This window comes from Peromyscus californicus, unplaced genomic scaffold (assembly GCF_007827085.1).
Source record: "Peromyscus californicus insignis strain IS unplaced genomic scaffold, ASM782708v3 Scaffold_7__1_contigs__length_154581171, whole genome shotgun sequence".
Classification (NCBI taxonomy): domain Eukaryota; kingdom Metazoa; phylum Chordata; class Mammalia; order Rodentia; family Cricetidae; genus Peromyscus; species Peromyscus californicus.
This window is the reverse complement of record NW_026294595.1, coordinates 129,426,854-129,450,534: the sequence shown is the minus strand read 5'-3', so window position 1 is coordinate 129,450,534 and position 23,681 is coordinate 129,426,854. Positions and strand designations below refer to the sequence as shown.

Here is a 23,681-nt window from a genome sequence, read left to right as displayed (position 1 = left end):
ACCAGCAGAGCAAATGAACAGACTAGCAAGAAAAGTCATCGGGGCACTTCTTGGAATATGCAGTGTGAGGATGTGTCTAGTTATCTTTGCTTAAAGAGCACAGTCATGCTGAGCATGACAGCTGAAGCCTGTAACGCCAGCTGATGTGGGAGGAGGGGGGTCTCCGGAAATCTGAAGCCAACTTAGGCTACACATGGAGTTCAAGCCCAGCCCCAAACTGCTGAAGAATGAGATCTTGCCTCTAAAGACATATATACATACATGCATACATACAAAAAGACTAAAGCTATAATCAATTAGGAGCAAGGCTAGTATGTTTTATGTCAACTTGACACAAGCTAGAGTCATCTGAGAGGAAGGAACCTCAATTGAGGAAGTACCTCCATAAGATCGTGCTGAGGGAAACCTGTGGATCATATTCTTAATTAGTGATTGATGGTGAAGGGCCCAGCCCATTGTCGGTGGGACCACTCCTGGGCTGGTGGTCCCCCGGCTCTCTAACAAAGCAGGCTGAGCAGACTATGAGGAACAAGCCAGTAAGCAGCACCCTCCATGGCTTTTGTATCAGCTCCAGCCTCCTGGCTCCGTCCCTCCTTGAATTCTTTTTTTTTTTTTTTTGGTTTTTCGAGAAAGGGTTTCTCTGTGTAGCTTTGCACCTTTCCTGGATCTCTCTCTGTAGCCCAGGCTGGCCTCGAACTCACAGAGATCCGCCTGGCTCTGCCTCCCGAGTTCTGGGATTAAAGGCGTGCGCCACCACCGCCCGGCTTCCTCCTTGAATTCTTACCCTGACTTCCTCCAATGTGAACAGTAATGTGGAAGTAAAAGCCAAATAAACCCCTTCCTCCCCGGTTTGCTTTTAGCTATGGCATTTCATCACAGCAATGGCAACCCTAAGATAGCTAGGCAAGGTTATCACCCTTAGCAATTCTAGTTTAGAGCTTGGTAAAGGGTTCTTTGAAGCCTCACATGTTAGAAAGCCTCTATAATACAAAAGGAGCATAAAAGCAGCTACCATATAAAGCAGCCAGGCACAAGAAGCACCATGAGTTGTTTTTTTTTTTTTTTTTTTTTTTTTTAAGATAGGGTTTCACTGTGTATCCTTGGCTGTCCCGGAACTTGCTTTGAAGACCAGGCTGGGCTTGAACTCACAGAGATCCTCTTGCCCCTGCCTCCCCAGTCCTGGGACTAAAAGCATGCACTACCACACCCAGCTAGCATCAAGATCTTAATGGATTAATCAATCTTAATGGATTACCTACATCTGAAGCAAAATTTGGACTCTTTGGCTGAGTAGGATATTAGGTCTCTAATGTGAACAAAAACAAGAACTTTAGACTTTTTACAAATTTAGGAAGCAGTGCCTGTGATATCAGACTCGTTCTCTGACATATAACAAACACAAACACTTCACATATTCAATAATAACACTCCTGTTAGGCAAACAGAAGTAGGCTGGTTTGAAATAGGAAGACTGCCCAGGAGTAAGCTGTTTTTGTTTTCTGAGACAGGGTTTCATTGTAGCCCAGTCGGCCTCAAACTTACTATGTAGGCAAGGATGACCTTGAACTCCTCACTTTCCTGCCTACACCTCCCAAGTGCCTGTGCCACTACTCCCAGCATAAAAGGCAAGTTTTTATCTGAATGGTCCTGATTGTAAGTAGCAGAAGTATTTTTAAAGTTTTCACTGGCCATTTTATGTGTGACAGTCCAGATACATTGCACACACACTGAGTAACAGAGAGCCCTGCACGGATTGGTCACTTTATAGGTATTAAACATGTGCCATTAATTCCTCGAAGCTTTTCATAATATATAGGTAGGCTTTAGATATATTGCTTTACACGTTAGAGATACACAGGGATTTAAATGTACTAAAATCACCTAAGGGGCCAGTAAGATGGCTCATCAGATTAATTCACAAGGAGAAAGCCAACTCCTCCAAGTTGTTCTCTGACCCCAATTATGCTCTGTGTGTGTGTGTGTGTGTGTGTGTGTGCGCGCGTGCGTGCATGCGTGCGCGCCTGTGGAATGCACACACCCACTAAATGTAATAAAGACTAAAACAAAGGCTGGAGACATGGCTCAGTGGTTAAGAGCACTGAGTGCCCTCTCAGAAGACCCAGGTTCAATTCCCAGCACCCACATGTGCCCTCTACTGGCCTCCTCAGCCACCAGGAATACATGTGATACAGACATACACCCATACACATAAAATATATAAATAAAATTGCTTGAAGTCTGTTGTTTGTTAAAATGGTTGTTTAAAAGACCTTAACATAAGCAGACACTTGAAAGAATCTCCTTTTTGTTAATAATACTCAGTTTCCTGGGCAGTCTAAAAATCTGATGAAATCAGCAGAAAACATAAGCAATTGACTTAATAAAACATAAAATCTTGTCTCTGAAGCTAATTTCTCTTTGTAAATATCACTGAACAAGGACAATACTTTTGAGAAAGTCTTGTTTCTTTAGACACAAAGAATTCGTTCAAGTTTTACATTGTTGCACTACATTTTGACCTTAGGAAATCCTTTAGATAAAGTTACATTTTAAGGAAAAGGATGTTGTTCAGTAAATAGTGCACTTGCCCAGCATGTGCGAAACCTAGTTTTGACCCCAGCACTACATAAATCAGGCATGGTAGCCCATGCCTATTATCTCAGCACTCTTGAGCCAGGGGCAGGAGATTCAAGGTCATTCTTAGCAATATAGTGAGTTTGTGGCCAGCTTGGGCTACATGAGGCCCTGTCTCAACATAAAACACCACTTAAGAAAAAACATATTAAAAAGAAAAAGAGGGGGCTAGAGAGATGGCTCAGCAGTTAAGAGTACTGACTGCTCTTCCAGAGGACACGGGTTCAATTCCCAGCACCCACATGGCAGCTGACAACTGTCTGTAACTCCAAGATCTGACACCTTCACATAGACATACATGCAGGCAAAAGCACCAATGCAAATAAAATAAAAATAAATAAATTATTTTAAAAAATAATAAATAAAAAATTAAAAAAAGAAAAAGCATATTTTAAGTTGGACAGTGGGGCTGCACACCTATAAGCCTAGTACTTGGGAGGCAGAGGTAGAAGGATCTCTGTGAGTTCGAGGCCAGCCTGGTTTACAGAGCGAGTTCTTGGACAGTCAAGCTACACAGAGAAATCCTGTCTTGAAAAAAAACGAAAAAGAAAGCAAGCAAGCAAGCATATTTTAACAATTTAGTCATTCTGGAAATGCTGGGTTTGTGTGTGTACATGTTACCATACCATAGCACACAGATGGAGGCCAAAGGATAACTTTCAGGAGTCACTTGCCTCTCTTTACCATGTCGGTTCCAGGGATTGAACTCACGTCATCAGGCTTGGCAGTGAGAGTCTTTTCCTACTAAACCATCTTGCCTGGTCCCTGCTTTTTTGTTGTTGTTGTTGTTGTTTGTTTGTTTGTTTTTTAAATTGGATACTGCATATATGAGTTCCACTAGTTAAGTGCTAGATATTTTTTGTTTGTTTTTTGGTTCTTCAAGACAGGGTTTCTCTGTGTAGCCTTGGCTGTCCTGGAACTCACTCTGTAGACCAGGCTGGCCTCGAACTCACAGAGATCCAGCTGCCTCTGCCTCCTGAGTGCTGGGATCAAAGGTGTGCACCACCACTGCCCAGCTGCTAGATAATTTTGTAATCCTTTAGGTATTAGCTTCTTCTGGGATGCAATTTAGTTATTTGGAAACGGTTTGATCTTTTGGGGTCTTGATTGCAATATTAAGTGTGATCAAGGCACTTCTTAGTTTTGGGCTAATTTTCCTCCAATACTGAAGCAGTATTCTTCTGTGTACTCTACTAAATGCCCTGGGAATCACAAGGCATCTTAGTCATCATGGAGGGACCAGATGGTATTCCTGGGCCTGTGTGAGCCCTAAACATGGTTTTCTCTAGCTCTTCAGAGTATTTCCCCCCTTATCTTAAGGTAGTTTCTTTGCATGCTCATATCATTGAGTGCTCAGCTCAATGCTTGAACATCACTGTCCATGCAGCAATCCTCCTGAGCACTCTGCTCTACAAAGTCTGGCTTCTGAAGTCTCCTCAGATTCAGTTCCTTCTCTTTGCAGGACTCTATTGGTTTGTTTCCCTGTTCTATGACCTGAAAACTGTCTAGACAGTAGTTTGTGGAAATCCTATCTTATTGTGGAATATTTTTTTTTTTTCGAGACAGGGTTTCTCTGTATAGTTTTGGTGCCTGTCTTGGATCTCGCTCTGTAGACCAGGCTGGCCTCAAACTCACAGAGATTCTTGTGGCTCTGCCTCCCAAGTGCTGGGATTAAAGGCATGTGCCACCACTGCCCCAGAGAATAATCTTTTTGTACACTGTGAAGATGTGTCTCTCTGAGTTAATAAAAAGCCGAACGGCCAATAGCTAGGCAAGATTTCTGGGCAGGGAGGACACTGGGGAGAAGAAGGGAAGACACCAGGAGATGCAGAGCAAGCAGGGTGGGCAGTACGGAGATAAGATGTGAATTAATTTAAGAGCCAGTTAGTGTTTAGGTGGAAGCCCTACCAGCACCCATATACCCAAGGAGTCTGGGATGTTTAGGTGGAAGCCCCACTTTGGTCCCACCTCTCTCTCCCCAGACCCGACCCCTCAGAAAGCCCGCCAAGAATCAGCTCCTCCCTGGGGCTGCTCAAGACCAGCCTAAGGCTGTTTAACACCTGGTCACCAGGTCTGCCAGTACTCTCCCTCCTACCTTCCTGAGAGTCACCTGGGAGTTCCTTCACTCTGCTTATTAAACCTGGACTTATTAATTTGGCTTGACTGGTTTATTGCTTCGGCGGAGGATACCCAATAACCAGGGATCCACCTACGTGGTCCTATTCTTTTGTTTTGTTTTGTTTTCTTTTCTTTTCTTTTTTCTGAGACAGGGTTTCTCTGTGTAGTTTTGTGCCTTTCCTGGATCTCGCTCTGTAGACCAGGCTGGCCTCGAACTCACAGAGATCCGCCTGCCTCTGCCTCCCGAGTGCTGGGATTAAAGGTGTGCACCACCACCGCCCGGCTTTTCGTTTGTTTTCAATCCCAGGGGTCACTATCCTGCATTGCCTGGTCCCCCTTTGAATCGTTTCCTTTACCCCCATTTTTGTTTTCAGATGGCTAGGTGTTGCTTGTATTCTATATGGTATTAATAAAAAAAACCGGAGCCAGATATCGGGGTAAATGCTGAGAGATCAGAGAGACAAAGGAACAAGCCACTAGAGAAACTTCTCACCTCACCAACTCCATGAATCCTCTGACTGAAAACCTCTGAGTCCTCAGCCAAAAGGGGTTCCAGCCAAAAAGGCTTAGTTCCTGTCTCCTCACGTCTTATACACTCTTCTCTGCCCAGCCATATCATTTCCTTCCTAGTGCTGGGATTAAAGGAGTATGCTCTCCCCAAATACTGGTAGCAAAGGCATGAGATCTCAAATTCTGGGATTAAAGGCCTTTGACTCCCAAGTACTGGGATTGAAGGTGTGTGCCACCACTGCCTGGCATTTATGTTTAATCTAGTGGCTTGTTCTGGTCTCTGATCTTCAGGCAAATTTTATTAGGGTACACAATATATCACCACAGTTAGGTAAATCCAATCCCTTTAACTACAGGGGAACAAGGCTTTACAATGTTTTCAATGTCCAACCACATCCTAGATAGACAATTAAATCCAGATCTTTGGAGGCAGCTACATTAACCCCTTAGGCTATTCCATCATTCACCCAAAATAGGAACCAATAATATCCAATAAGATTCCACTTACAAGTAATTTATTTGAGGACTGGGGTGATGATTCAGTTGGTATGGTCCTTGCCTTACAAATGTGAGGAACTGAATTAAGATCTACAACCCATGTTAAAAGAAAAAAAAAAGCCAGGGGGTGGTGGGGGTACATGCCTTTAATCTCAGCGCACAGATGGCAGAAGCAGGTGGCTCTTTGTGAGTTCGAGGCCAGCCTGGTCTACAGAATGAGTTCCAGGACAAGCCAGGGTTACACAGAGAAACCTATGTAGATCCCTGGACCCTTACAAGCCAGGATGGCCTATGCAGTGAATTTCCAGGCCAATAAGGCCATGTTTCTAACAAAAAGATAAAGGTGTATGAGGATTGATGAGCAAGGTTTCTGCCCTGCACACTCATACACTCTCATACACATACCTCATACCAAAAATAATAATTCATTTGAGAGATAGAAGTGTAGTTCAAGCTGGGAGGTGGTGGCGTATGTCTTTAATCCCAGCACTCAGGAGGCAGAGTCAGGCAGATCTCAGTGATTTTGAGGCCAGACTGGTCTACAGAGCTAGTTGCAGGACAGCCAGAGCTACACAGAGAAACCCTGTTTGGGGGGGGGGGAGTGTAATTCAAGTAGTAAAATATTTGTCTAACATACTTGAAATCTTCAGTTTGATTCCAAGCACCATACATAATAATAACAATAACAATAATAATAATAATAATAACAATAATAATTTGTTTTCAATTGTAATCCCCGAATTTGGGAGCCTGAACCTGGAAGATCATGAGTTTAAGGTCAGCCTGGGCTATTTAATGTGAGACCATTAAAAAACAAAACATCAAGCCTTTCTCTTAACCTGGCTTAGCTGCCGAAGGAAACTACTGGAATCCGTTTGCAAGTTCTGCTGAAAACCTGAATAAAGAAATTGAATGTCCCCTGATCAAAAACACAGAGTTGGTTTCAATCACAGAGCAGGGCGGAGCCTGGGAGCGAGAGTTAAGCCACTCCCACTGTGAGTAGACATTGCTGGGGCGGGGCTGTACCTGACCCTTGGAGGGGGGTTCCTGTTTATCCTACTCTGCGGAGATTTCATATCTGACTCTATTTTCTTCCCCCAGCAGCCGGGAGGCAGAATTCGCTCTCTCTGTTTGGCAGATGAAGAAATGGGATTTGAGAGGTTGAGAAACTTTTCAAAGCGCAAATCTGCAGCACAGTTAAAATTCAAACCTGGTTCCCAGAGGTGGATTAAGGAGCAAAACAACGCTTTGCTGGGCAGCTTCCAGGGGACAGGGAACGTCCGGGAAAGGGCGGAGATGGAGCACAGTTTTTGAACATAGACCTCCTAGCAGATGAGCTAAGAATTACCTGATAAATTCCAGGGTGGGGTGGGGTGGTAGAAACCGGAACCTTCAGGGGCAGGAGCGACAGGGTCCCCACACTGCCTTAGGGAGAGTGGATGGAGGTTCCCTGCAGGGTTCGTCCTTGGGTTGGGGTACTTCGGACCTGAACTCAGAACGAAATTGCTAGAAAATGAAGAGGCCAGCTGCTGCTGCTCTTTTGGCCCTACCTCAGTGCTCCGTTCTCAGTTGATAACGACCACCTAGGGTTGGTGAGGTGGCTCGGTGGGTAAGAGTAGTTACTCTGCAAGTCTGACGACTTAAGTTCGATCCCTGGAACTTGAGATGGAGAAAGAAGTGTCCTCTTTCTCCACAGGCATGCCGTAGCGTGGTGTGCACGCTCGAGAAAGAGCACAGGTGTACGCACCATGATAGCAATGATAAAGAAACAAAGTTTAAATAACTCAATACTATATAACAATGTAGCAACATTGCCCCCATCTGATTGCATAGGCATTCTGAGTGTATGAAGCAGAAGCTATACTCCTCCTCATTTTTTTTCATTTTTCTTTATTAAGAAATTTTCTACTCACTCCACATACTACCTACAGATCCCTCCTCCTCCCACCCCCTAGCCCTCTCTCCCAAGCCACCCCGCATCCCCACATCCTCATTTTTTTTTAAGATAAAAGGCTGATGAGATGCTCAGTGGTTAAAGGTACTTGTCTCCCAAGCCTGCCGACCTGAGTTCGATATCCAGAACCTACCTGGTGGAAGGAGTGAATGGACTCTTGCAAGTTGCCCTCTGACCTTCACATGTGCACCATGGCATGCATGTGCCCACACTCACATGCACACTTTGTACACATACATGATAATAACCTAATAAAATTTAAATGTAAAAAGATAAAGAAAAGAAGGAAAAATTACTACAAAACTTGACAGCTTAAAACAATAAGACAGTTATCTTACCTGTTTTCTGTGATTCTGGAATTCTCATGAGGGTCTAGTGAAGATGTGAACTAGGGCTGTGGCATCTAGAACCCTGAGTGGGTTTAGGGGTGGGGGTCCAGTTCTGAGGGACTCATGCGCATGACTGGCAAGTCAGTTGGCCGTTGGAGGGGTCTTCGTACTTGCTTATGGTCTGACTGCCTCTTCTAAAACTCACATTGATGTTCACTTGCTTTTCTGAGACTGTTGAGAGGTTCCGTGAATTGTCAAGAGGTTAATTAGGTCAGGAAGGCCAAACACCAACATTGTGGGAGTGGGTTGATAATCAGAAGCCTGGGTTTGCTCTAAGAGCAAGACCAGCCGCACCCCACCCCTGCTTCAGGCCCTTGCACATGCTCCTGGGCCACATGATTCCCTTTGCTGAGTTATGATGCTTTCAGAAGGGCTGGGCTCTCAGTCCCAGACTCCCTGACCTTGAGGACTTTGAGCCAATTAAACCAATTAAACTTCTTTATAACTTAATGTGTGGGATCATAGCAGCACACAGCTGTGTGGGTCTCTCCACTGGGCTGCCTGTCTGCAGTACATGACAGCTGACGCACCCCGCCCCCCATAGCCGGTGGTTCCAGAGAGCAAGGTAGAACGTCCAGTGGCTTTTTTGATCTCTGGAGTTAGGCTCTCACTTCTGCAATCGTCCAGTGGTTACAGAGGTCAGTCACATTCACACGGAAGGAAACTGCCTACGTAAGGGAATAGATACCCTGAGGTAAGGACCATTGAGGAAACTGCCTACGCAAGGGAATAGACACAGTGAAGGAACTGCCTGCTTAAGGGGATAGATACCCCAAGGAAAGGATCATTGAGGGCCATGGTGAAGCCACTACCACAGCAACAAACTAATTCACCCAAAGTGACACGCATAGGAAGTATTCGTTGTAGGTTTTGTGTGCACGTGTGTTTGTGCATGTGTGGTATGTGGATGTGTGCCTGCTCATACAAGCCTAGGGTCAACAGCGAGCATCTTCCTTGATTGCTTCTGCACCTGGTCTTTGTGACAAGGTCTCTTGTTGAACTTGAAGCTGAATGTGACTAGATTGGCTGGCTTGAAAGCCACACCCACAGGATCCACCTGTATCTACTCACTCCCAGAGCTGGGATTCCGGAGGCTCACCTCCATGCCTGGAGTTTTTATGAGTTCTGGGGATTTGAACTCTGGGACTCAATGCTTGTACAGCAAGCCCTTTACCCACTGGGCTATTTTTCCAGCCTAGAGGCAGGCAGGCTTCGAACTCAGGCAATTACTACACCACAGGCTTGACAATCAGACAAGCAAGTGCCTGCCGATTGTCCCTGTCCTGGAGATATACATGCTTGAGATCCTGCTTCAGATTCCAGTGGTCAGCTGATCAGACACTATCTTATGTGTCAGATGGACGCTTATCAAAGACACAAAATTGAGCATGCTCATAAAAGGTTGTGCAAACATCACTTTATGGTGTGGACTTGCTGTGTCAAAGGGAACCTGGAGTTTAGCTCCAGCTTTGTGGTTGATTTACTATGGGCCCTCAAACAACTTTCAGTCCCTTAGGGAGCCTTTGTTTTCTCATCCATGTGCCAGAATAGTTCAATTCCGATTGGGGATTTCATGCTTACAACTGTTACCAGGAATGCTGAGGGATTCCCTCTCCACATTCCCCGACTCTCCTCAGCCCTTGCCAAAGCGCTTTGAGAACTACCCCTGATTGATGGATGTTTGTCTCCAAGTGAAGTGGACCCTTCAGGTATGAGGGGCACCCTTCTGGACACTCACCAAATCAGGCCAGGCTGTTCAGCCCTGCTTCACCCGCAGCTGGCTGGCACCATTGTTTGTCCATAAAGCTGGGCTCCTTTCCAATTGCTGATGCCCTCTGGCCAGGGGAGAGGCTCAAAGGACTCAGTTGTGTGGCTTCCTCCCTCCCCTAGGGCAGGCCTGGGTCACCCAACAGGCTGACTCAGCCCCTGCAAAGGACAAAGGAGATAGAGATGGTTAAGGGAAAGAATTTGACATTTACTACCCTCCCCCAAATTCAACGTCAAAATAATTACCATGAGGAATATCCCCTTACACTTATTCTGCAGTCCAGTGACATTCTTCAAACATTGGGGTGGGGTGCTGTTTCCAATTTCAGTACTTAGGGACCTGTATAATTATAATTATTTTAAAGATTCATTTTTTATTTTTAAGTGTGTGTGAATATGTGTGTGTGTGTGTGTGTGTGTGTGTGAGAGAGAGAGAGAGAGAGTGTGTGTGTGTGTGTGTGTGTGTGTGTGTGTGTGTGTGTGAGAGAGAGAGAGAGAGAGAGAGAGAGAGAGAGAGAGAGAGAGTGTGTGTGTGTGTGTGTGTGTGTGTGTGTGTGTGTTGTGCATGTGGGTGCATTCACCCACGGCCAGAGGTCAAGTGTCTTTCTCTGTCTCTTCCACCTTATTTTTTGAGAGAAAGTTGCTTGCTGAACCTGGAGTGACACTGGCTGGCAAGTGTGCCCCAGGGATCCACCTGTCCCTATGCCCCTGTGCTGGGGTTATTCATGAGCACTACCACTCTGTTCTTCACGGTGGTGGTTTTTCAAGACCGGATTTCTCTGTGTAGCTTTGGCTGTCCTGGAACTTGTTCTATAGACAAGGAGGACTCAAACTCAGAGATCAGTCTGCCTCTGCCTGCCAAGTGCTGGGATTAAAGGCGTGTGCCACCACTACCTGACTCATTTTTTTCAGTTTTTCCAGACTTGGTTTCTCTGTGTAACAGCTCTGGCTGTCCTGGAACTAGCTCTGCAGACCAGGCTGGCCTTGAACTCACAGAGATTCACCTGCCTCTGCCTCCTTAGTGCAGGGAGTAAAGGCGTACACCACCATCACCCAGCTTGAATTAGTACTTTTTAAATTGCTACTCAGTATTCCTTATTATGTGAGGTTGTGAAAATATACCCAATGCTTATGAGACCCCTTCCTATATGCTTCACGTGCATGTCTCATTTTAAGGTACCAACTGGTCAATATCATTTTACCCATTTTAAAGATGAAGAAGATGGCAGATGTGACTCAGTGGGAGAGCACTTGCCTAGCATGCTCAGTCTTCACTATGAGAGAAAGAAGTAGGGTTAGTGAGAGAAGTAGGGGGAGGGGAAGAGAGAGGGAGAAGGGAAGAGGGGGAGAGGCCTGGAGAGGTTTACAGTCATAACAATATTTTGGCCAATGAGGAAAATGACAGTGGTCCTTTAAGATTACAAAGGAAAGCAGGTCATGGTGGTAATCCCAGCACTTGAGAGACCCGAGGCAGGAGGTTTTCAGTTTTAGACCAGCATGGATGTGCTGGTTAGTTTTATGTCAATTTGACCCAAGCTAGAGTCATCTGGGAAGAGGAAAGCACAATTGAGAAAATGCCTCCATCAGATTGGCCTGTCGGCAAGCCTGTGGGGCATTTTCTTGATTAAAATGATTGATGTGGGAAGGCCAGTACACTGGGCCAGTGCCACCCTTAGGCAGGTGGTCCTGGGTGGTATAAGAAAGCAGGCTGAGCAAGCCATGGAGAGCAAGCCAGTAAGCAGCACTCCTCCATGGCCTCTGCTTTGGTTTCTGCCTCCAGATTCTTGCCTTGATTTCCTGCCCTGACTTCCCTCAGTGATGGACTGTAAGCTGTAAAGTGAAATAAATTCTAGCCCGGCAGTGGTGGCACAGATCTTTAATCCCAGCACTCGGGAGACAGAGGCAGGAGGATCTCTGTGAGTTTGAGCCTCGTCTACATAGTGGGTCCCAGGACAGCCAGGGCTGTTACACAGAGAAACCTTGTCTCAAAACAAAAACAAAAACAAAAACAAGCAAACAGAAAGACGAAATAAATCTTTTCCTCCTCGCATTGCCTTTGGTCACCGTGTTTATCACATCATCAGAAAGTTAACTGGGTCAATGACCTACACAGCAAGGCCTTGTGTCAATACACATACATATATAGTTGGGGCTGGAGAGGGGGCTCAGGAGTTATGAGCACTTGCTCTTGCAGAGAGGACCTGGGATCTGACACCCTCTTCTGACCTACATGGGCACCAGGCACTCACACACTGCACAGATATACATATGAGCAAAACACTCATCCACATAAAACAAATAAATCTAAAATATTTTAAAATTAGAACAAAGCTGAAAAATTCCAATTTCCCAGGGATGCTGTAGTTCCTGTTCCTGTTGTTAGCACTGTTCTGTTCTTGTGCTATTCCTGATGTAAATCCACTGCGTTGCCATCATATGTTACAGCAGTACAATTGTGTATAGTACACAATACAAGATAATGACAATAAACCATGGATCTTAAAAACCTTATTTAAAGCCGGACATGGTGGTGCATGTCTTTAATCCCAGCACTCGGGAGGCAGAGGAAGGCAGAGCTCTGTGAGTTCCAGGATAGCCTGGTCTACAGAGTGAGAGCGAGAGCGAGAGTGAGAGCCTGGGCTACACAGAAAAACCTTGTCTCAAAAAAAAAAAAAAGGAATCTTATTTAAAAAAAAAAAAAAAAAGGTTCATTGTAGCCAGGAAGTGGTGGCACACGCCTTTCATTTTGGCACTCAAGAGGCAGAGGGCAGGTGGATCTCTGTGAATTCAAGGCCAGCTTGGTCTACAGAGATAGTTCTAGGACAGCCAGGGCTACACAGAGAAACTCCGTCTCAGAACACAAAAACAAACAAACAAAAAGATTCACTGTAGAACAGAATGCTTGAGGGGGTCCCTGCAGGTGTCACACAGGGAAGCACCTCAGGAAGAGATAAGAATGAAAACCTAGGCAGATTGACTTCATCAACCCAGACCAGACTTCGGGAAGTCTAATAACAGGCAGTCTGTTCCCAATGTATTTAGTCCAGTACAATTTGGGGAAAAAAAGTTTGCTGGTGTAATACAATCCCCGGCGCACAAAGACACATAACTACACTGAAACTCAACTCAGGTTACATGTCATTTCTTCCAAGAAGATGGGTTCTAGAGATAGGCTACCTGTACTAGCTTAAAGGTCTAAGTGTCTGGCCTGGTTTTAGTCATACAGATAGCATAGAGGTCATGTGGGCTATTAACCACCTCTGGTCCTGGTTGTGGGAGGTTGGGGGAGCCTCTGGCTATCAGGGTCATTTAGATTACCAGCCACCTCCCTGTCTTGGTTGTAAGAGCTTGATAAGGTCTGGCCCAACACAGAACACAGATCACCAGACTGTTAATCATTTCCACTTCTCAGCTTTCTGGATGGAAGAACGGGTTTTTCATCTTTCGCATTGGAAAGACAGTCCTGTGTGCTTAGCATTCCTGGTTTCTCTGGAGATCTGTGGGCACAAGGACTGTCATGCTATGTTCTCAACAAATGCCGTAGGCTGGCACTGTGGCACAGGCCTGTAATTCCAGCACTGGAGAGGTGAAGACAGGAAGATCAGGAATTTAAAGCCATCCACAGCTACATCATGACTTCAAGGAGCCCAACCTGGGCTATATATGAGACCCTGTCTCAAACCAACCAACCAACCAACCAATAGGAAAAACAAAAGTGTGCTATGTTACACCCACAGCAGCCTTCCCCATCTTGTTTCTATGTCTCGATTCCACCAAGAGGCCATGTGGAGTGGCTGCCGTATGTATACCATCTAGGCTTGCGTAAGTACCCTCTGATGTTTGCGCAATGGTAAACTGCCTGATGACGCATTTCTCAGGATGTAACTCTGCCAGATAAATGAAGGATGATGTCTCTCACAAGTGAGTTCACTTTTGACCTCAAACTGACTTCTAAAACAGAAGTCATTTGTCCATTTCTTCCTCCCTGGCATGTATTTAGGCTACCGCCCACCTTTCCCCTTTTAAAAAAATGTCGTTAAAGTGGACATCCTTGTACATACTACTTTACATCTACATGGATGTCTCCTAGGGTGGGTTGTGATTGTGCATTTCAGAGTCAATAATTGGGTAGGGGAATCTTATCTTTTCGTTTTGTTTTGTTTTCCTAGACAGGGTTTCTTGGCTGTCTTAGAACTAGCTCTGTACACCAAGCTGGCCTCGAACTCACAGAGCTCCACCTGCCTCTGCTTCCTGAGTGCTGGGATTAAAAACATGCACCACCACTGCTCAGCTAAGGGATCATTACCTTTTTTATATACTGAAATTGCTTAACGTTTCTCCCGAAAGTTGTTTTGCTGTTTTGCTCTGTTTATTTTTTAAAGATTTATATATTTATATTCTATTGTGTATGGGTGTTTTGCCTGCATGTATGTCTGTATACTATATGTATGCAGTGCTCATGGAGGTCAGAAGAAGGCATCTGTGGTGGTTTGAATGAAAATGGCCCCCATAGACTCATAGGGAGTGGCATTATTAGAGGTGTGGCCGTGTTGGAGGAAGTGTGTGATGGTGGGTGGGCTCTGAGGTTTTAGAAGCTCAAGCCAGGCCCAGTGCCACTCTCTTTTTCTGCTGCCTGCCTACCAGGATCTAGAACTCTCAGCCACCTCTCCAGCACCATGTCTGCCTGCATGCTGCCATGCTTCCTGCTGTGATAATGGACTAAATCCCTGAAACTTTAAGCCATCCCCAGTTAAATACTTTTTTTTTTAAGAGTTGCTGTGGTCATGGTGTCTCTTCACAACAACAGAAGCCTAAGACAGCACTGGATCCCCAGCAGCCACATAGGTACTGAGAACCTTACCCAGGTCCGCTGCAAGAGCAGCCAGTGCTGAGCATTTGTGCAGCATCTTAGGTACCACAGACTGACCTTGAATTTGCTGCTAATTAGCCAAATATGACCATGCTAGGCAAGCACTCTGCCAGCTGAATTACCTCTCTAGCTGCAGAAAGCCCTTTTTAACTTTCATCTTACCAACTGGAGATCTTAGTGTCTCCCTGAAAAGTATAGAATTTGGAACATACCTGAGTCTGCTCCTGCTTTTCTAGCATGACTTTGGCCTAATTATTTCTTGTTTTCCTCTATTAAATATATATGTATATACATGTATATATACATATAAATATATACAAGCTGGCATGGAGCATGGTATGGTGGTTTGAATAAAAATGGCCTTCATGGGGCTGGAGAACACTGGCTGTTCTTCCAGAAGTCCTGAGTTCAATTCCCAGCAACCACATGGTGGCTCACAACCATCTATAATGAGATCTGGTGCCCCCTTCTGGCCTGCAAGGACACATGCAGGCAGAACACTGTATACATAAATAAATACATTAAAAAAATGGCCTTTGAATGCTTAGTCACCAGGGAGCGGCACTATTTGAAAGGATTGGAAGGATTAGGAGGTCTGGCCTTGTTGGAGGAAATGTGTCACTAGGGATGGTCTTTGAGGTTTCAAAAGACCATGCTAGACCCAGGCTCTCTCTCTGCTGTCTGCAGGTCAGGATGTAGAAGTCTCAGTTCCTTCTCCAGCACCATGTCTGCCTGCATGCCACCATGCTCCCTGCCATGATGATAATGGAAGACTGTAAGCAGGCCCCCAATTAAATGTTTTCTTTATAAGAGTTGCCTTGGTGGCCATGGTGTCTCTTCACAGCAATAGAAAAGTGACTAAGACACATGGTGACAATAGATCAGTGACTAAGACACACAGGCCTATAATCTCAGCACTTGGGAGGTGTGGGTGGAGGATTTAGAGTTTGAGTTCAACCTGGGCTACTTAGAAAAAAACCAGCTCTAGCAGGGAAGAAAGGGGGAAAGCTGGGCATGGTCATCACGCCTGTGATCTAAGCACTTGGGAGGTAGAGACAAGAGGATCAGAAGTTCAAGGCCAGTTTCAGCTACATTGTGAATTGGAGGCCAGTCTGAGCTACATGAGACCCTGGGGGAGAGAGAGAGAGAGAGAGAGAGAGAGAGAGAGAGAGAGAGAGACCAGCTAGAGAGATGCTCAGTGGTTAACAGCACTTGCTACTCTTCCAGAGGACCTGATGAGTTTGGTTCCCTGTACCCACATGGTGGCTGACAACTGTAACAGGGCCCCAGACCTTAGTAGCCCCCAACACCTTAGCACAACTGACTCCATGATGGAACTACCATTCGGGCTGTAAAACTCAGCACATAGACAGTACCACCTGTCAAAACTAAAACAAAGATCTAATCCATTAAAGCCCATAGTTCTGGGAAAGTCTCTAAATGTACTAAACTTGCTTTTTTGCTTCTATAGTTCCAATTCCGGCTAACTGTTCTTGTTAACTGAAGTATGTCAATCCAGGATATGGTTTTTGTGCTTAAAAGCTCACCCTGAGACAGGCTTGAAGCTACACTGGGATCCTGAACACCCAGTGTAATCACTGGCTGGCTAATAAAGACTTTCTATTAGCTTAAACCTATGTCCAAGCAATCTTTTCTGGTGGATACCCCACAACAACAACTATCTATAATTCTTGGTCCAGATGATCTGCTTGTAGTGGTATTTTACTTGTACTGAAATGTGATTTTAATTGTATGTTAATAAATAAAGTTGCCTGGGGGTCAGAGCTATTAGAGCCATAGCAAGTGCGTGGCGGCAGTGGTGCATGCCTTTAATCTCAATACCACAGGGGACCTGGAGGGCTGTACATACAGGCAGTGACGAGGCAGTCACGTGTTTGGGTTTACAACCAATGAGATGGCAGAACAGCTAGACTATATAAAGACAAACACACAGGAAGTAGCTCCCTTTCGGAGAGCTCTCTTGGCTGAAGAGGATCGCTGAAGCAGGAAGGGTGAGGATCTTAGCTCTGACCTCTTGGCTTTCTTCTCTGAATTGGCTCTGTGTTTCTTATTTAATAAGACGGTTGGTTACATCTACATCTGCTATCTTCTGGTCTCCATGGGCACTGCACACATGTGTACACATACATGCAGACAATAACTCACACATATTATAAAAATAAATAGATCTTGAAAAAGAAAACGAATGAATAAAAAGTAAAAAGCAGGGCAGCGGTATGGCTTAGTAATTCAATATATAATACATGCTTAGCGTACGTGAGACTCTAGGTTCCATCATTAATAATAGGCAAAAAGATTTTCCTAACTTTATACTCATAAAATTTTTGCGAGGATGACAGTGAATGTCACTAATTTGCTTGGCACTCAGAAAATGCTTAATCGACAGTGCTCAATAAATAGTTCTGATTTAATTATGTATCATTAAACATAAACACTCAGGGCATATAGTGCACACACCCTCTTTTTTTCTTCCTTCCTTCTTCCTGGACAGAGCATGTAATGGATGGAATCAAAGAAGCCACTGTGGACTGTGGGGGCGACTTTGATAGAAGCTACTGAAGACTGGTGGAGTACAAGACAAATTTTTGGTTTCTAATGAAATTACCTTAGCAATCTTAGACAGCTTATCTCCAAATCCTTGCTTGCTTGCTTGCTTGCTTGCTTCCTTCCTTCCTTCCTTCCTTCCTTCCTTCCTTCCTTCCTTCCTTCCTTTTTTGAGACAGGTTTCTGTATGTAGCTCTGGCTGGAGTTCTCATTATAGACCAGGCTGACTCGAACTCGAGCCTCTGCCTCCCGAGAGCTGGGTTAAAGGAGTGTGCCATCACACCTGGCTCCAAAGCTTCTTAGTTAGGAAACATTTTTTTAAAGATCACAATAAGTGGCTTGGATGGCCTTGAACTCACTATGTAGCCCAGGCTGGCCTCAAATTCCTAATGCTGATCCTCCTGTCTCAGCATCCTAAATACTGGGAATACAGGTATGTGCCACCATGCCTGGCTGAAACATTTCTTTCTTAACCCTCATCCACTTTTTCTTTTCTGCTTAGTGTACTGAGTCTAACTTTGCTGACTCACGCACACTGAGCGAAGGCATGGGCAGAGAGCAATGTGGGTCACAAAGAAGTCACTGCTAGGCAGTCGCAGTTGGAGTCAGGAAACATCTGAGAAAAATTGGTTTTTTTTTTTTTTTTTGAAACTGGGTCTTTTGCAGTCCAGGCTGTTCTGGAACTAGATATAGAGCCAAGAATGGCCTTGAACTCTTGACTCCCTGCAAGTGTCTACCTCGATGCTGGCTTGGAGATTTCCCTTCTTTGTTACAAAGTGGCAAAAGGAAGATAAGGCCCTTGCTTCTGCCTCCGGACACTGTCCTAAAGATAGGATATTTCAGTTTCAGTATCCATCTGCTGAGCATGTGAGAAGCTAGTCTGATGACCCAGATAATGCCTGAGGGTAGCAGAATAGAGAGAAAGAAGAACCTGGGTAGTTGTTGAAGGTACAGACCTGTCACTAAATTAATGTTCCTGGAGCCCACCAAGTACGGATTCTTTAAATTAGGGATAATAACATCCTTCCGTGGCTGAGCCCTTCTATAGTTGGACTTTAGGCAATTAGTAGCAAACTTGTGACTCGTGCCAGTGAAGGATAAGGTCTAAGGTGTGGCCACCGAGTACAGAAGCTGATAGGAAGTGGCGGTGAAGGTCACGGATAGTCAGGAGGTGAGGAGTCAGGAGGCCAAAGTAGGGTATGGTCAACCTCATGAAATGACAATTGTCTAAGGGGATGGGAGGACTAGAAGGGAGAAGAGCACAGGGCAGGAGCCAGTCTGCAGTGAATGAAGAGGAGACTAGGCAAGGCAGGGCAGGAGAAGAGTCACTGAATAGCATGGAGCTGAAGACAGCTGGTGTTCGGATGTGAAGAGGGAGAAGGGGTAATCAGGATCATTTTGCTTCTAAAGAAGGGAAAGCAGTTGATGTCAGGTAAAATGGTACACAACTGTAATCCCAACTACGTAGCCCATTGAGATAGGAGAGTATGAGCTCCAGGTCAGCCAGAGCTCTGTAGTGAAAGCCTGCCTCAAAACACCCAAACAACAACAACAACAAAAACCCTGCGCACGGCTAGTGCTCCTGTAACCCGAGCGCTCTGCGGATGGGGAGCCAGAGCGCCCCTGGGGCTTGCTGACTGCCCGCGGAGGCCAGACTGGAAGAGCGCCAAGCAAAGTGAGAGACCTTGTCTCGAGGGAATAAGGTGGAGACTGCTGTAGGAAGACTCAGATTTCTGCCTCGGGTCTCCAGTGCATACACACGAATACACACACACACACACACACATACACACACACACACACACACACACACACACACACACACACACGAATACACACACACACACACGCACACACATACACACGAATACACACACACACACGAATACACACACACACATACACACGAATACACACACACACACACACATACACACACACACGAATACACACACACGAATACACACACACACACATACACACGAATACACACACACATACACACACACACACACGCACGCACACGCACACACACACACATACATACACACATACACACGAATACACACACGCACACACACACACATACACACGAATACACACACACACACACACGCACACGCACACACACACATACACACGAATACACACACACACACACACACACACACACACACACACACACACACACGCACACGCACGCCGATAAGATGAAACAATCCTGCCACTTAGATCTCTCCTGTTCTGTCAGCCCATTCTCTCTAGCTTCCATCTTCCTGTGCGTTTGCCTTTTTCTCATCACCTTATAGAAAGTCTTTGTGTAGACAGGATTTGGGCTTTGGGTCTGATATACACGTTGTAAGTATCTTTTCTCCATCCATGGCCTCTTTTCACTTTTAAGCAAATACTTGTCAATCTCACCCCGAATCCTACGTGTGTTATTTTTCACTGTTTTTTTCCCCCTTAAGGTTTCAGGGTGCGGGGAGCCTCGATGACTTGGCACTGCCCAAAATACGAGATTCTTTTTCAAGATTTATTTTTATTTTATGTGTATGAATTTTTTTTTGCATGTATGTACGTGCACCACATGTGTGCTTGGTGCCAGTCACGGTCAGAAGAGAGCATCAAATCCCTTTGGAGTTACAGATGGTTGTGAACCACCACGAAGGTGCTGGGAACCTGACCCAGGTCCTTTGGAAGAGCAGTGCGTGCTCTTAACTGATGCACCCTCTCTGCAGCCCCAGCAGTCCTGGATTTTGAACTTCTTTTCTCTCTTGACCTTCCTCTGCCACCAGAGGTCACACAGTGAGCTCTGGTCCTCTGGGTTGGTGAGGTCAGGTCGTATAGGGTCTAGGGACCAAGCTGTAGCCTTGGGTCTGGCAGACAAGGTGCTCTGGGATGCCCAGCTGTCACATGTTCATGGATCCTAGGACCTCATCACCCACACTGGAGCACAGGCAGGACCCATATGCAGAGCAGGCCTGGAGTGCTGCCATCTAGCCTCTCCCACAACCTCCTCAGGGTGGCTTTGTGCTTCCTGTTTGAGTGACTCTAGCGGCTCTGTCCTTACCAGAAGCTCAGAAATCCTACAGACAGGGCCATCAAGATGGTTCAGCAGCTAAAGTTACTTGGTGACAACCCTGCCACAGACAAATAATTTTTGAAAAATCCTCTATAGAGGGGTTTCATGGCACTCCCCTCAATAATAATAACTCAAAATGGAATACCAAGTATGTATGGGGCACTAAAGAATTTATATTCGTCATTTCATTTACTCTGCACAGCAACACTAGGAGTCTACACTACTGTCCTTTATCCAAAGGTGGAAATAAACAAACCAATCTGCTTTAGACCTCGAAAAATGACTTGTGGTAGGTTAAATGGCTCCTGAAAAATGTACTCACATCTGGGCTAGCATGTGCAAAGTCCTGTATTCCATCCCTAGCACAGCCAAGAAAGAGAAGTACACAGGCATGCTCAGACGGCAGTTTTGTCTTCTGTACAATGTATGATCCTAGCTCTGGCCACTTGTGAAGAGGCTGTGAGCATCTTCCTGGATGCCCGGATTTATGAGACTGTCGATGTTTGCATTTCAGGATCCAGGTCTTCTGAAAAGTCCTCTCAGGATCCTTCTCTACAGCCTTCTGTTAGCCTTTCCCCATTTGACAGCTTTTCTCTGTTATAAAAGAGGAAACTGAAAAATATTAATTATGAACACAACCCTGGCATCTAAGAAGTGCCTGTGACCACCAGAGCATGTTAGAGAGACAAGGCACAAAAGAAAACAGGCAGATTTAGACGTGGGATTCCGCCGTCTCTCACCATTTCTGCCTCAGAGGACACACCCCGGGCTCACTTCCTTCTCCTTGTTCCTCCAGGTCCATGCTTGGGTCTTCACTTCTTCTGAAAGAAGCAACAATTAGGCACTCAGGTACCCTGTGTGGGCTGAGTGCCAGGTGTGCACCCCCAAGAGCAGCTACCCGGCACCAGCCTGGCTGATTTGCCTCCCTGGAGATTCACCTCATCTTCCAGTGCTGCCTGCCTTATGACACTTTCTCACAGTTGCTTAAAACAAAACCACAGCTCATGGGTGATTCACAGCCCTGGGCTCTGGAGTCCCTGGGGTAGAGCTTGGCACGACATAGAAAGTCTCACTGCGGCCCCCATCACCTTAGCTTTCTTTCTGGGAAGTGGGGGCAGGGGGAAGGCATAAGGGATCCTGAGTCACCAGTCACCTGTTAGACTTCCACCTTGTCTACCACGTCTCTCCCACTTCCCAGGAGTGTTAGATTTCTAGGGCTGCTGAAATAAAGACCACAACTCTGGTGACTTAAAACAGCAAAAGTTTCTTTCTTTCTCTCTGTTTCTCTCTCTGTCTCTGTCTCTCTCTCTCTCTTTCTTTCTTTTTCAAGACAGGGTTTCTTTGTGTAGCCTTAGCTGAACTAGAACTTGCTCTGTAGACCAGGCTGGCCTCAAACTCACAGAGATCCACCCGCCTCTGCCTCTTTAATCCTGAGTGCTGGGATTAAAGGCGTGCTCTACCACCGCCCAGCCCCTTCACATTTCTTGAGACTTGAAGTCCACACTCAAGGTGTAGGGGTAGCATATACAAGCTTCTGTCCCAAGCTTCATTTTAGTTCCTGGAAATTGTCAATAGCAGGGGTTCCCCATGCGGTCTCTCCTCATCTTATCTTGACATTTGACTGGGGAGGCTCACCTTTGTCAGGAGGGGAGCAGGAAATGAGAGGGGACTCACCATAACAAGAGTGACAGCTGACAAGAAGAGGCAGATCATCACTAACACAAGTGTTCAGAAAGTTCTGCAATGTGGGGACATCTGGTACAGAGTAAAGAGCTCCATTGGTACCAAGCAAATGAGAGTGCCAACCTGTGTTCATCAAGATGATTCTGGACCACAGAGAGAACGCTGGTGAGGGATTTATGTTTGCATACGAAGGGTGTGGGCAGACGTTGGCCTGGAGACCTTATATATCAATCATCAAAGAGGGAAGCTATGGTAGCTGATTTGTCCACCACATCAGAAAACAACCACGGGGACAACATCCCAAGAGCCACCTTGCTATGACCTCTGCTCAGCCTTTGTGTCATCCATTCCTGTCTACAAGTCTTGACCAGGTAGCTGTCCTGGTCAGGCTCTGCTGTGATGAAGAAATGTTCCCAAGGCTTTGGGTTCTGGTCTGAAGGAGTTCAGAGCCTTTTGAGCTATCAGACCCGAGTGAGGCATCCGGAGGTGTGTACAAGACATTTCTCAAAACTGCCAACCCCACCAAACGATATGGCCTTAGAGGCAAGTCTCATTTAGTGGAAAGTTCTTTGGCAGATCAGCAATTTCCCTGGTGACACTGAATAAAAGAGGCACTGGGGGTACTCATATGAGTCTTAAGAATGTAGAGATGATGCCCGTCAGCATCAGCCTTAGTGCCGGGTGTAGAGAGAGAGTATATACATGTGTGAGAATCCAAAGCAACACAGAGGAAGTGGTAAGACATGGAGAGGATTGCTAGGGCTTGCTAGCCAGCCAAGCCAGAAAAGGGTGTGTGTGTGTGTGTGTGTGTGTGTGTGTGTGTGTGTGTGTGCGCGCGCGCGTGTGTGCGCGCTCATGGGGGGCTCCAGGTGAGACTTTCTCTCAAGGGAATAAGACAGAGAGAGCTAAAATAAGATGCTCCATAGCCCCCTCTGGCCTCCACACACGTGACACACACAGATAGCCACACAGATGCACACATCACGTACATACACGTGTACCACACACACCACATCAAAACAAAGCACACCAAACGGGCTGATTGCAAGGGGTGGACCCTTGCCTAACCTTGTTTATGAATGTGTGAGGGAGTTTTGTAGGAGTGTTCTTGTGTGTAAGCACATGCGTTTGTTAAATGTCCAGGGAACAGGGACTTGGTCCTTCCTGTTCCTTTTGTGTCTTCACATCTGGCAGTTTCAAATAAAAAGTTTGTAGTGTGATGTTAGCTGGGATTCTGGGGTCAAACAGCATGGGCACCTCTTTTATTGTTTTAGTTAATTAATTAATTAATTTCGATTTGTGGAGACAGGGTTTCTCTCTGTGTAGTCCTGGAACTGGCTCTGTTGACCAGGCTGGCCTCGAACTCAGAGACTGCCTCTGAGTGCTGGGATTAAAGGTGTGCGCCACCATGCCTGGCTTCCTGGGTGCTTCTTTATTTGCATATTTTATGTATATGGTGTTTTGTCTGCATGTACATGTGCACAACAGAACAGAGCATCGGATCCCATGGGACTACAGTTATAGGTGGGTTGTGAGCCACCATGTAGGTGCTGGGAATTGAACTCAGGACCGATAGAAGAGTAGCCAGTGCTCTTAACCACTGAGCCATCT

General features: G+C 45.7%; 1 long non-coding RNA gene across 2 annotated transcripts in view; it reads right to left on the bottom strand.

Annotated features, from left to right (window-relative positions):
* LOC128101260 (uncharacterized) overlaps nt 1–23,681 on the bottom strand; it is a 51,886-nt gene that overhangs the window by 17,603 nt on the left and 10,602 nt on the right. Inside the window, exons 3-7 of one of the 2 annotated variants that reach the window (XR_008215047.1) lie at nt 22,062–22,142; nt 21,128–21,208; nt 20,710–20,981; nt 9,842–10,029; nt 7,848–8,771 (exon numbers count right to left, since the gene is read on the bottom strand). This is a non-coding gene — a long non-coding RNA (uncharacterized LOC128101260). The remainder of the gene's footprint in view (nt 1–7,847; nt 8,772–9,841; nt 10,030–20,709; nt 20,982–21,127; nt 21,209–22,061; nt 22,143–23,681) is intronic. The other variant, XR_008215048.1, reaches the window with a different exon arrangement.